The sequence below is a fragment of the Geotrypetes seraphini genome, chromosome 12 (assembly GCF_902459505.1).
Source record: "Geotrypetes seraphini chromosome 12, aGeoSer1.1, whole genome shotgun sequence".
Lineage (NCBI taxonomy): Eukaryota > Metazoa > Chordata > Amphibia > Gymnophiona > Dermophiidae > Geotrypetes > Geotrypetes seraphini.
In genome coordinates, this window is record NC_047095.1 from 115,833,401 (window position 1) to 115,847,505 (window position 14,105).

The 14,105-nt window shown below is 37.9% G+C and overlaps 1 protein-coding gene across 1 annotated transcript in view; it reads left to right on the forward strand.

The window, feature by feature from the left end:
• Positions 1-14,105, forward strand: part of ABHD16A (abhydrolase domain containing 16A, phospholipase) — a 63,089-nt gene that overhangs the window by 7,793 nt on the left and 41,191 nt on the right. The gene's annotated exons all lie outside the window — the stretch shown is intronic.

Here is a 14,105-nt window from a genome sequence, read left to right on the forward strand (position 1 = left end):
TAATACTTGGTAAATGAACTAAATTTAGGGGAAACATAAGGCGCCATTCCAAATATAACCAATCTGGTGCATTATCTATAAGTTCTGGGAGGATCCAATACATACCCTGACGTAAAATATAGGCTTGATGGTACCTATAGAAATTTGGAAAATTTACCCCTCCCTCCTTAATTGATTTTTGTAAGGTTACTAAAGCTATTCTAGGTGTTTTACCAAGCCAAAGAAATTTTGTTAAAATTCTATTAAGCTTCTTATAAAAGGACCCCTGAAAATAAATAGGTATCATACTCATTTGGTAGCAAACCACAGGCAACATCATCATTTTAATAGTTTGAACTCTGCCCCACCAAGATATATGTAATGGGTTCCATTGTTCACATAACTCCATTACTTTTTTTAATACATATTTTTCATTTTCTTTTACAGTATCTTCAATTGTTTTTTTAACTTGAATGCCTAGATATTTAAATCCTTCTTCTCTCCATATGAATGGAAAAATATCAAATAATCCTTTTACACAGTAAACATTCAAGGGTATAATTTCAGATTTATTCCAATTAATTTTATAACCTGAAAATTTGCCAAACTTATCAATTAATTCCAATAAAGAAGATAAGGTAGACTCTGGATTTCTCAAATAAAGCAAAATATCATCAGCATAAGCCGAAATTTTATATTCCATATCTGAATATGGAATTCCTTGTATCTCCCTCGTTTGCTGTATTGCTAACAATAAGGGTTCTAATACAACATCAAATAACAAAGGAGATAAAGGACAACCTTGTCTAACTCCCCTCTGCAATTGAAAACCATCAGATATCTTATTGTTAATATTTAATCTTGCAATCGGGAAGCTATACAATGTTTTTACCATTTGTATAAATCCAGAACCTATACCAAACCATTCTAAAGCCTGATACATAAAGTTCCATTCTACCCTATCAAATGCTTTCTCAGCATCTAATGAAACTGTAAATGCCGGTTCATCCATTTTTTTTGATAAGTTTAGCATGTGAAATAATAGTCTAGAGTTATTGGAGGAATGTCTTTTAGCAACGAAACCCGTTTGATGCATATCTATAATATGTGGGAGAGCTTTGGCTAATCTCAAAGCCAAAATTTTCGCCAAAAGTTTATTATCAACGTTTATCAAAGATATAGGCCTGTAGTTTGAAACCAAAGTAGGATCTTTATTTGGCTTAGGCAAAACAATTATTATTGATTCAGCCATAGTACCTTTTATGTTACCTTTTATAAGTTGTGTCTGATATAATTTTAATAAATGTGGGGAGAGGATATTTTGAAATGTTTTATAAAATTCTACTGTGTAACCATCACCACCTGGAGCGGATCCAACTCTAAGAGATCTCAATGCTGTTTCTAATTCTTTTAATGATATAGGTTCTTCTAAACTTCGTTTTATATGATCAGGAATCTTAGGTCCATTTATTAAATCTAAAAATTTTTTTCCATCTTTTTGTTTCTCCAAATAAGGTTCGGAAGAATATAGATCCTTATAAAAATTTAAAAATTGTTTTAATATTATATTTGTTTGATTTGTTATTATACCATTATCATCTTTTATTCCGTTAATATTAGTTCTCCTTTTTTTTGCCTTAAGATAATTTGCTAATAATTTTCCCGCCTTATTAGAATTTCCATAATACACCGTTTGTTTGGAAAACAAATCTTTTCTTATCATTTTTGAAGTTAATTCATTATATTTACCTTTTATTTTCAAAAGAGCTTGCAAAACTTCATATTCCCATTTACTTATCAATTTAGCTTCTAATATTTTTATTTCTTTTTCTAATTCCATATATTGTTTTTTAATTTGTTTCCTAATAAAAGCTGAATATGATATGATATTACCCCTCATAGTTGCTTTAAATGCATCCCATACATTCTCTATAGATGTATCTTCCACTAAATTTATTTGAAAAAATTCATTAATTTGTGTTTTAAAATTTTCCAAAAATTTGTCATCCACAAGCAATGCATTATCAAATCTCCAAAGAGGTCTATTATTTTCTAATTGATCTAATTGTAATTCTATCCATATTCCCGCATGATCCGAAATGATAATAGGATCAATGGAAGCTTTAATCACTTGTTGCACTTTATTTGTTGAGACAAAAATATAATCTATTCTTGAAAATGATTTATGAACCTGTGAACAAAATGAATACTCCTGATCATTAAAATGAAGAATACGCCATATATCTTTCAAATCACATGATCGAACTAAATTATCTAGACCTAAAGATTTAATATTTTTACCTGGTTTTTTATCCAATAATGGATCCATTACAGCATTAAAATCTCCAGCCACCACTAAATTAGAGGCAGCCAGTGGTAATAACATATTTTGTAGCTTTTTGAAAAATTCTGATTGATTCGAATTAGGGGCATATATATTAAATAACGTCAGGGTATCATTTCCCATACCTATATCGATATGTATCCATCTTCCATGTGGATCTGAATTTTTTACTTTTATATTGGCCATACATTTTTTATTTATAAGGATTGCAACCCCTGCTTTTTTACCCACTGCTGGAGCAAAAAAACATTCTTTTATCCATCCACCTGATAATTTCTGTGATTCTTTCATATTAAGATGGGTCTCTTGCAGACAGTAAATATCTGCATTTTGTTTTTTTAAAAATGTTAATATTTTTCCCCTTTTAATTACGTGATTCAGGCCATTGACATTAATAGAATATATTTTAAGATACATTATATATCTTAATACTTTTCATTATCTTATTCTTCCCTTCCTCCTTCATATTTAATATCCAAAAAATTTTCTTCATGACACACATATTTAACCCTAATGTATCTCCCTTAATTTTTATAATAAATATTCTACTTATCCCTCCCTTTCCCACCCAATACATTGGCTGCTTAAGGATACACATTGGAATTGTAATCCTAACAATCTCCCCATTCCAGGCAATCATTATTCAATTGTTTAAACAAATTTCCCTTCTATCTATCTATATTGATCTTTTATATTTATTTAATCATTTTCCATAACATTTTATTAATGTATCATTTTCCATTTAACAATATATTAATTTGTATTTCCTTAGTATTATGATTTCAACATATATTTATTTTAAACATATATGCAGTGTATTATTTAATAATTTTCCTATATTCTGTTCTTTCTTTCATATAATTATTATTGTCTTTTCTTTGTATTGTTTTCTTCCATTTCTTCAAATATTTCGATATGTTATATTTTCTGTTTTTTCATAAAGTCTTCAAAACCATCTTAGTATATTATGTTAATATATCATAGGTTCTGGTTTAGAGAGAAACTCTTTTAGTTTTTCGGGATCCTCAAAATATAATGACTTGTCACCAGATGACACTCTCATTTTCGCCGGGTAGTATAGGCCATATTTAAATCCTTTTTCTTTGAGTAGAGGTCTCATGTCTAGTAGTCTTTTCCTTTTAGTTGCTGTGTTTTTGGCGAAGTCTGGTAAAAACCATAATCTTGATCCTTTATAATTTAAATTTTTATCTTTTTTTGCGGCATTTAGTATCTCTAGTGCTTGTTGGTATCTCAACATTTTGAAAATGATTGGTCTTGGTCTGTTTTTATTTTCTAAATTTTTAATTGGGATTCTATGCGCCCTTTCAATTTCAATTGGTTGTTTCAAGTCTAATTGTAGAATTTTTGGAATTAAATTTTCAAGGAAAAGGATAGTATTTTTTCCCTCTAAATTTTCTTGTATTCCAAAGAGTTTGATGTTCTTTCTTCTTCCTCTATTCTCGTAATCCTCCAGTTGATCTTTTAATTTATTTAATTCCAGGTTGTCGTTTTTACATCTTTTTGATTCACATTCTATAGTTTCCATTTTTGATTCTAGTTCAGTTGTTCTTTTGTTGTTAACTTCCATTTGTCTATGTATATTTAAAATTTCTTCTTTCATTTCAGACATATTAGTAATAGTTTCTTTCAGCATTTGTTTGATTTGTTTTAATTCTTCCATGACTTCAGCTTTGCTTAATGTGTCTGATTCTTCGATAGGAAGTGGTATTTTGCTAGGTGTTATTTGGTCTTGTTTCTGTCTTTTTGCAGATGTACCAGCCTCATTTTTGTTTTGTCTGGTACTTGCCATGTTATTGTTCTCTTTTTCTTGGTTATTCTTATTTCTTAAATTTAGTCTTTTAGTTTTGGGTTTGGTATTCTTATGTTTTTAATCCCTTTTCTTCTAAAATTTGGTTCTATCTTTTAAAGTAGAAATTTTCTTTTCCTTTTTTGCCTTTTTTCCTTTTCCTTTGTTTTCAGTTCTATTGATGTGAAAAAAATTTTTCTCAGACTTGTCGGGTTCTTCCACAAATTTATTTCATTACCTCTGGCCGTCACTCTTTTTTTAAAAAAAAAAAAAAAAAAGGGTTTGGTAATCCTTTGTTAATTCTCCTCTCACAAGCCCAATCGCAGCACTGATCGAGGAGAGTAAAACTTCATCTAATTCTCTTCCCTTGTTTTGACAAACTTGAAGAAATTGTTTTATGTTCACTCACAGCATCTCTCAACTGCCTCTCACACAAGCCCAATCGCAGCTTTGTCAGAGAAAAACAATTTAAATTCAGTATTTAGTTTATTTAGTAAGTTGATATTTTTTTCCCTTGTCTTCAGCGTCTCGGTGTTCAATCACTGAGAGAAACCATCAGTGTTGTGTTGTTCTAGCACTGAGCAGATTGCAAATCAGTCATTCTGTCCAAATATAATATTCATCAAAAGAGATTTCCTTTTCCTCTTCTTTTCAAGCCTCTCTCTCAGAATTTCATTCTGATTTAAAGCAGCAGAAATTTTCTCAACAATAATTTCTTATTTATTATCTGCTTTATTGATTCAATGAGAAAGGAATTCTTAATTTTGTATCTCAAGAACTGTTTCAAGAAGAGGATAAATTGATCTCTCTCAGAATTCTGACACAATACTGGCAGGAGAGAGCTATTTTAAACTGTCACAGCTTTAGTTGGTTAAACTGACATTTGCCTTATAATGAGATCAATTTTAATCTCCCAGGGCTCCGACTGGCTGTACAAGGCAATTTTAAATCACCACAGCTTAAGAATTTAACTGACATCAGGCTTCACATTAATATCAGTCTTTCTTTTAACCCTTTTTTTGTCAGTTTAAATTTTCAACATCTCTCAACACCGTGCTGATTCAGATTTTAAAAACCGTTGCCGATTTGATGTCACACAAGACCTCGCTTCAACACCGGCAGAGAAGGGCTTTTTCAAACTGCCATACTCCTTCCATCCAGATCGTTAATAAATAGTAAATTTTCACTCTTCCTCCTTATTGTCAGGCAATTCAACGTCAGTTTTAAACTCCGTCAGTCCCCAACCCTCTACTCTGCACTGTTCAGGATAGAGAGAAAAACGGCACCTTTACTTCCTGATTTTTCACCCTTTAGGCTTCTTCTCCGTTTCAGCGAAGGAGATCAGTATTGATCTGTTACATTCAGGATCGTAGGAAATTGCTTCCTGACAAATTCTAGATCTGGCAAGGCAGGCAGGTGCAATTCACGCTGTGAGCTTTTTTTTAAATATACTTCGTCGCTACAGCAACTGTCATCTGACATTAAGAAACCGGCAAAAGAGAGACAGACCCTTTCTCCCAAATTTCTCACTCAAACTTCACTCAACTCTCTACAGTACCTCCTTTTTTCACTCTTTTACAACATCGCTGTTATCAGATTGTTTCTTTTGATATATTTCCTTTTTTGTTAATTATCTGCCGCGTCAACCAGCGCTGAGAGAAAAACCGGCAATCTTTCTTTCAGTCTTCCTCTCTCTGTATCTATCTCAATTTTATCGGAGGAGCTCAATATTAACTTGTAATGGTTTTGAATTTAATTTAAACTTGTTTTTTCATCTCAAAATCAACAATAAGAGAATTATAATTTTAAAAGTTTGCCCAGATATAGAGGAGCGTCTCGATCACACTTCCATCCTGTGCTCGCGTTAAGCCACGCCTCAAATAAAGATACTTTAAGCTGTAAAACAATAATTTCATTCACCAAAATAAAGATACTTTATAGTGGTGAATGAAATTATTGTTTTACAGCTTAATAAAAAGTACAATATTCAAATTATAATGTGAAATATTTGACAAAATGAATACAATACAACTAACGCAAAACGTGATTATAAACAACATTTTTAGTTTCACCTCCTGGAGCAAGAACATATAAATTCTTGGGTGAAGAGACCCCCAGAACATAGCACCCCAGGTAGTGAGGGATCTGCATACCAAGTTTCGTTCAAATTGGTCAAGCCGTTTTTGAATTACTGTGAGAATGGCAGCTTTTTACATTTTTTCCATTGACTTGAATGGGTGAAATCAGATTTTCTGTTTGTAGCTCCGCCCATGTGTGGATGTGGGCTGCGAGACCCCCAGAACATAGCACCCCAGGTAGTGAGGGATCTGCATACCAAGTTTCGTTCAAATCGGTCAAGCCGTTTTTGCGTGATCGCGGCACATACACACATACATACACACATATATACCTCCGATTTTATATATATAGATAAATGTCTAACATTCATGATTATACTACAGAGTAGAGAATAACACGGGGACAAATTTGTCCCCGTCCCTGCAGGAAATAAATTTCCCTGTCCCGTCCCCGTGAGTTTTGTCACTGTCCTTGTCCCTGCCCCATTCCTGAAAGCTCTTCCTTAACCGCACAAGCCTCGGACACTTATGATTTTAAAGCGTTTGAGGCTTGTTTAGATGAGGACGGAGCTTTCAGGAACAGGACAGGAAAAGAACTCTCTGGGACGGAACGGGAAAATGAGTTCCCGCGGAGACGGGGGAAAATTTGTCCCCGTGTCATTCTCTACTACAGAGTAAAAAGAGAAATTGTTGTACCATTTCTGACATAGATTCAGCGTTATCCAAGTTGTTTTTATTTGACATTTCGAGTATAATAAACATTTGCACCAGAAGAAATCTGCGTGTCCAGGAACTTTTTGTTCCCACCCTTGTTTCTTTGGCTTCCTTTTGATTTCTATGGAATGTTGGTCCTTTTTCCCCTTTGGGTGTTCGCTATAAAATGTTTGATCAGGTCGTACCAGCTTTGAAGAGAACTGCGTTAATTCCCTGTTACACTTTTGTGAGGTTTATTCGAGCTTTCTTATGCCACAGTCAGAAAATTCATGCCCCGGGGTGACAGCTTAGGTCATCACGGGATCAAGTTTCAAGTTTATTAAAATTTTGATGTAAACGCAATATCAAATATTTTCAATGCCTATAACAATAATAATTTTAGGGGACAAGATAAAACAATTTATACCAATAAACATACAATTTTCTCCCTGGAAAAGCGGAGACTTAGAGGAGACATGATAGAAACCTTCAAGATCATGAAGGGCATAGAAAGAGTAGACAGGGACAGATTTTTCAAATTACGGGGAACCACAAGTACAAGGGGGCACTTAGAGAAATTGAAAGGGGGAAGGTTTAGAACAAACGCCAGGAAGTTCTTTTTCACTCAGAGGGTGGTGGATACATGGAACGCGCTACCGCAGGATGTGATAAGCAGGTGCACACTACAGAGCTTCAAACAGGGTCTGGATAGGTACCTGGAGGACAAAGGGATTGAGGGGTACAGATAGGAGTAGAGGTAGGTAATAGGGATAGGATTAGAGGCAGTTACAAAATTAGTCAGGGACACTGTTCAAGCAATTAGGCCTGATGGGCTGCTGCGGGAGTGGACCGCTGGGCAGGATGGACCTCTGGTCTGCCTCAGCGGAGGCAACTTCTTATGTTCTTATACATACTAAATAGTGATACATAAGGAAAGAGGGGGTGAACTACAATTATTTAAGGAATAGAAAAACATTTAAGGGGAAACAACATCAGGAGGGTAATTACAAAATATTGTAAATAGTGAATAGGAGAGATTGTGACCTATATACAGATCTGGTTAAATTTAATTGTTTGATCCTAAGATTGTTGATGGAAAAAGTTATCCACTCTATGACTCGTATGCATCTTTGTATAGGTGGCTTTTTAGTGTGTTTTTAGATTTTGCTAAAGAGGTTTCAGCAGGTAGATAAATTGGTAGCTTGTTCCAAAGCTGGAGTGCAAGGATAGAAAAATTGTAGCTCTTCTAGTGCCTATTCTTTTCAAAGACGGAATGGTCAGCAGATCCTTTGCTGTCTCTTCTATGATATCAGATGTAAGGTATGCTAAAAACACAAAAGTGTAAATTTTAGATAGTTCCTCAGCTGTAGAACTTAGTTGCAAAGGAAATTGTTAGTAGTTATGGGTGTTAAAATAGTTTTGGGGTGACCTTGTTAGTGGCAAAAGTAGGAAAAGGGAATGGGACTTGATATGCCCCTTTCCTGTGATTGCAATCAAAGTGGTTTATGTAATGTAATGTAATGTAATTTATTTCTTATATACCGCTATATCCGTTAGGTTCAAAGCGGTTACAGAAAATATACATTAAAAATTATGAGCAAGAAAGGCACTTTGAAATTCCCTCACTGTCCCGAAGGCTCACAATCTAACTAAAGTGCCTAAAGATTAGTAAAGAAGTGAAGAGTTCAGAAAAAGGAAAAAATAAGAAAGAAAACATTCTAACAGGAATGTATTGAATTAAGTATTATGGAAGATAGAGGAGAGGAGAGAAAGAAATAGTTGATAGTTTGATAGTTAATAAGGTTGATATTATTATACATTATTATATACTGGCACTTATTTTGTGCTTGGGGCTGCTTGTGTGGTTCAGGACAAAACTGGTTTTGTTATTTTTTAGCTGTTATTTAATGATTTATTGTATGCATGTTATTTTGTTTTACCTTTTCATTGTATTGTTTAATATGTGTGGTATGTTGCATTGTCTTGTGAAGATAGGGCAACCAACGTATTCTTAAGTTATGTAGTGATTCAGTTCAGCTGTCTAAAAACTTATATGAACTTTAGACTCTTGGGGCTCTTTTTACGAAGCCGCGTTAGCGGCTTTATCGCTCGCACCTTTTTAGCGCGCGCTAACCCCTGGGCTGGCCCTGCTCAAGAGGAGGCGGTAGCGGCTAGCATGGCCGGCAAATTAGCGCGCATAAGAAACCACTAACGCGGCTTCGTTAAAAGGAGCCCTTGGTTTCAAGACAATCTGCTTTCCGAAATATAGGCCCCAAATCATGAAATGAGTTACCACTCCATATTAAGAATATTTCAACCCCAGTAGTGTTTAAGAAATCTCCCAAAACTCGGACTGCACATTTAACGTGTTTTAGTGTGATTAATGCTTTAAAAATGTTAACTTGCATTAGTAATTTTAACTCATTAATTGCTTTCTTCGTATTTCCTCCTCCTACCGCTGCCCCGGGCTCTCCTTTAGCTTCACCCCCCTCCCCCGTCGTCACCGCTGCATTCTCTCTTACCTTTACTTCAGCAGCCTTTTGTTTCCCGACGACTGCGTTATCCGTTATCTCATCCCCCTCCCCCTGGCAGCCCTCTGATCGCGCTTGTCTACAGGCAGCTCCGCTCTAGCCAGAGTCCGTCTTATAACATCCTGCTTCCTCTGGCGATACGTTTCCTGCGGAGAGGCTACTAGAGCGGAGCAGCCTGTATACAGGCAAGATCAGAGGGCCATCAGGAGGAAGGGGGGATGAGATACCGGAAAACAAAGACATCAGGAAACTAAAGGCTGCTGAAGGCAGATGTAGGAGAGACTGTGGGGTGGAGGCAGGGGAAAAAGCTGCAGGAGTACCCAGAGAGAAAAAATATAGGGGGGGTGGGGGTGGCACCAAGAAAAATATGCTAGTCGGGGGAATGGGAAGGAGACTCAGACCAAAGCATGGTGCCTGTGGAGACGAGGGGAGAGGTGACAGGATGAGATGGTCCCCATGGAGGGGAGGAGAGAAGGGATGAGATGGTGACTCTGTACAGTACTGCATACGTCTGGTAGTGCTCTAGAAATAATTAACAGTAGTAGTAGATGGTGCCCACGGCAGGGAAGGGAGATGGTGCTTATAGAGGGGAGAGGAAGGGCAGAGGAGAGAATAGATGGCGCCCTTGGAGGGTAGGGGTACAGAGAAGATGCTGCCCGAGGAGGCTGGAGGAGATTGCTGCCCATTGATGAAGTGGAAGAGAAGAGATAGAAACCAGATAGATATGAGGAGGAAGGAAGCGTGAATGTGAAAGATGTATATAGGGCAAGAAGTGCAGAAGAGAGGAGGAAAGAAAAGAAATAGTGATTTGAGAGGATGCCCTGAAACTGAGTTCAGAGCACAGACAGGGGAGCAGAAGCAGAGAGAGGGACCAACATGACTGGAAAAATAAACTCAAAGCTCAAGAAAAATGATTTTATTTTCACTTTGAGTTTTGAGAATTTACGTCTGTTTTCTACCCTACTAAAAACGCATCTGGTACTCAGTCATAAACACTTTACAGCAGGGGGTCTCAAAGTCCCTCCTCGAGGGCCGCAATCCAGTCGGGTTTTCAGGATTTCCCCAATGAATATGCATTGAAAGCAGTGCATGCACATAGATCTCATGCATATTCATTGGGGAAATCCTGAAAACCCAACTGGATTGCGGCCCTCGAGGAGGGACTTTGAGATCCCGACTGGGATTGTGGCCCTTGAGGAGAGACTTTGACACCCCTGCCCTAGAGGAAAGGAGGGATAGTGTTATTCAGGGATCTCAAAGTCCCTCCTTGAGGGCCGCAATCCAGTCAGGTTTTCAGGATTTCCCCAATGAATATGCATTGAAAACAGTGCATGCACATAGATCTCATGCATATTCATTGGGGAAATCCTGAAAACCCAACTGGATTGCGGCCCTCGAGGAGGGACTTTGAGATCCCGACTGGGATTGTGGCCCTTGAGGAGAGACTTTGACACCCCTGCCCTAGAGGAAAGGAGGGATAGTGTTATTCAGGGATCTCAAAGTCCCTCCTTGAGGGCCGCAATCCAGTCGGGTTTTCAGGATTTCTCCAATGAATATGCATTGAAAACAGTGCATGCACATAGATCTCATGCATATTCATTGGGGAAATCCTGAAAACCCGATTGGATTCCGGCCCTCGAGCAGGGACTTTAAGACCCCTGCTTTACAGTCTTTATAAGACTCATCTGTTATGGCAGTTTATTTCACTTTGCCTCAGTACTTTCTGTTTACAGTCATTTTTTTACTTTTATTTTCATTTTCTTTCTTTTTATTGCATGGATTTTGCTTTTTAGTGTCTAAACCACCTTGATGCCTTTTTTAGGCCTTGTTAGCAATATATATCAAATATAAATAAAGATTCAGATAATTGCTAAAACAGATCTCTGCTGGAAACATGAAGGGGGGGAGGTCAGAACTCCACAGGGACATACAGTATACCCAATAAGGTTGTCATTTTCATAAAGGACCCCCCCCCTGAATAATAATAATAATAATCTGTGGCTATGCTAGTGTTGACTCCGTTGTTTGGCTTCTGGAAATAATACAAGTACTGTACCTTGTTCCAGAAGAGCCGAGGCAAAAAGAGATAAAAATGACTCGATATAAATAATCTGATTGGCAAGAAGGAAAAAGAGGAAATATACAGTTAACATTTGCATTGCTCAGCTGGAGGGAGAAACAGAATAGAGAACAGCATTGCAGTGCCTTAGCTCTCCCTATGGCTCCAAAGGTCTTGTTTACTAGCCATCAAAGCACATGGGAGTTAATATTAGTGGCTCCATCTGCCCCTTGGGGAGCAACGCTGCTGTTTGTTTGTGGATAGTGTGTGAGACGGAGGATCTTTCTCTGTCCCGCTCTTGGTTTTAGCCTTCGGTGCTGCCTCTGCGGGTCCCCGAAACGCAACGGAAACCTCGGTTTCATTTCATTTAGAAACAAGAAAAAGCAAGGTGAATACGATGGACTTTTTTTGCTTGGTTCTGTATCTTCAAATCGCTTTATTGTGTGTAAAGAGAACCCAACGTTGGCATACAGCCCACTGCAAAGCCCACAATCGAATCGGCCCCAACGAAATTGCACTGATTTTGCCAACAGAATTTAAAGGTCTCCATCAAGACCTACAGATGGTCCCATCAAAGCTCCCACTAGCTAATGAAGAGAACGCTCTCCCCCCCACCCCCCACCCCACGCACAGCCATCTGGGACTCGTTCATCCAGTCACAGAGGGAGCTCCTGAAAAAACCCTGAAAGGCCTACGGCCTAAACCTTCCCTCTTGACCCTTGTCCAGAAAGGATAGTACAAGAAGCGAGCATAGGCCTCATTGAAGGGGCCATTAAAATTGTTAACTCCTCGCATGTGAAAGGGCAGCTGCCAACAATGCTATCGGCATTTTATTCGCGACTAGGAATAGGCGATTAGAGCAAATTTTTTTTATTTTTTTTTCAAATTCTTTATTCGTTTTCAATCTTACATCAAGTGCACAAACAATAAAACAATACAATTAAACACATCACTTGACAATCTTTCAGATTTATCTTACAATACATAAAATTACCACCCTCCCCTCCCATCATTCCTCTATTATTCCCCCAATAAGAAAAATGTAAAATATACCTCCCCCTCCCCCCAATCATTAGACAATAGAAAATGGTGTTTACTCATTACAATAAGAAGTTAATGGCTCCCAAATATAAAATGGAAAGAGCAATAGCTATACAGCAAGGAAGCTATAAGATTACATTCGCGGTTTCATATAATCGTGATTTTTTTCTGGGGAGGGGGAAAATAAAAAAAGCAGTCTTAATTTTAAAATAACCCATATTTTTTTCCTCCCTGCCGCCTTCCCGGCCTTACCTGGTGGTCTAGAGGGCTTTCGGGGCAGGAGCAATCTTCCTACGCTCCTGCCCCGTGCAGATCGCCATGAGGAAATGGCTGCCGTGAGTTCCCGTAGTCTCTCGAGACTACGACGGGAGCTCCCTACAACCATTTCCTGATGGCGATCTGCACGGGGCAGGAGCGTAGGAAGATCGCTCCTGCCCCAAAAGCCCGCTAGACCACCAGGTAAGGCCGGGAAGGCGGCAGGGAGGTGGGGGTGGGTCAGAGCCGGATAATCGCGGTTTTTCGCCATTCGCGGTCCGGCTCTGCCCGTATCCCCCGCGAATGGCGAGGGAGAAGTGTCTATGAAATTTTAATAAATCGTTACGCTATAACAATGTTAATGCTGATAAAGGGTGTAAGGCAGTGTCTCGCAAACTATTTCCGGCCGCGGCAGACAAAACAGGTGGCCACAGTTCGAGGGCACCCAGAAGCGAGCGGACGTCAACATGATGACATCACGCAGTGTCATCTTCGCGTCAATGTCTGCGCATGCGCAAAGGCCTTCAGCTGGCAGGAGAAGGGATGTCAGCAGGAGAGGTGAGGTGCCGGCTGACTATTTACTGGATGTGCCTCCTTGAGACACATCCTGTAGGTAGTCAACTGGCACCGACGACTTCTCCTCCTCACTGGCATCTCACGGCACACAGTTAGCGATTCACTGGTGTAAGGAACCCCACCCTCTCTCAAGGTTTTGTTCATCCTAGTAAACTGAGAATGGACAATGTGTTTGAAATATGGTCCTTAATAAATAAACAGTATAAACAGCATTGTAAGTCGGAGGTAGGGACTTTGGACCATCTTTTATTCTACTGTCCTCATATTTTAGCCTTTTGGGACTCAATCTGGGATCAAATAAATTGTTTATTGGAAAATCATGTAGCGTTATCTTATGATACTGTGATATTTGGAATGTGTATGAGAAAAAAGAGTCGGATAACATCGAGTAATACTAAACTTTTAATGATCATGACTGGAGTTGCCATCCAACATATTACTAATAATTGGAAAGATCATACTAGGTTAAACTTTAATTTTGGGTGGAATTCATTATGCCACATATATAGAATGGAAAGATCAATAGCGACACAAAATGGAAATTATAATAATTTTACTAAAATATGGGAGCCATTAGCGTCTTTTTGTCATGATTAAAAGCCATTTTCCTATTAGTCAGACATCATATAATAATAGGAGGGGGGAGGGATACAAATATAAGATTCGTTACATGAATGAAGGGTTTTGAGGGAGGGTGGGGAGAGGGTTACATTTATATGTCTAGAATATAATGATAAGATAT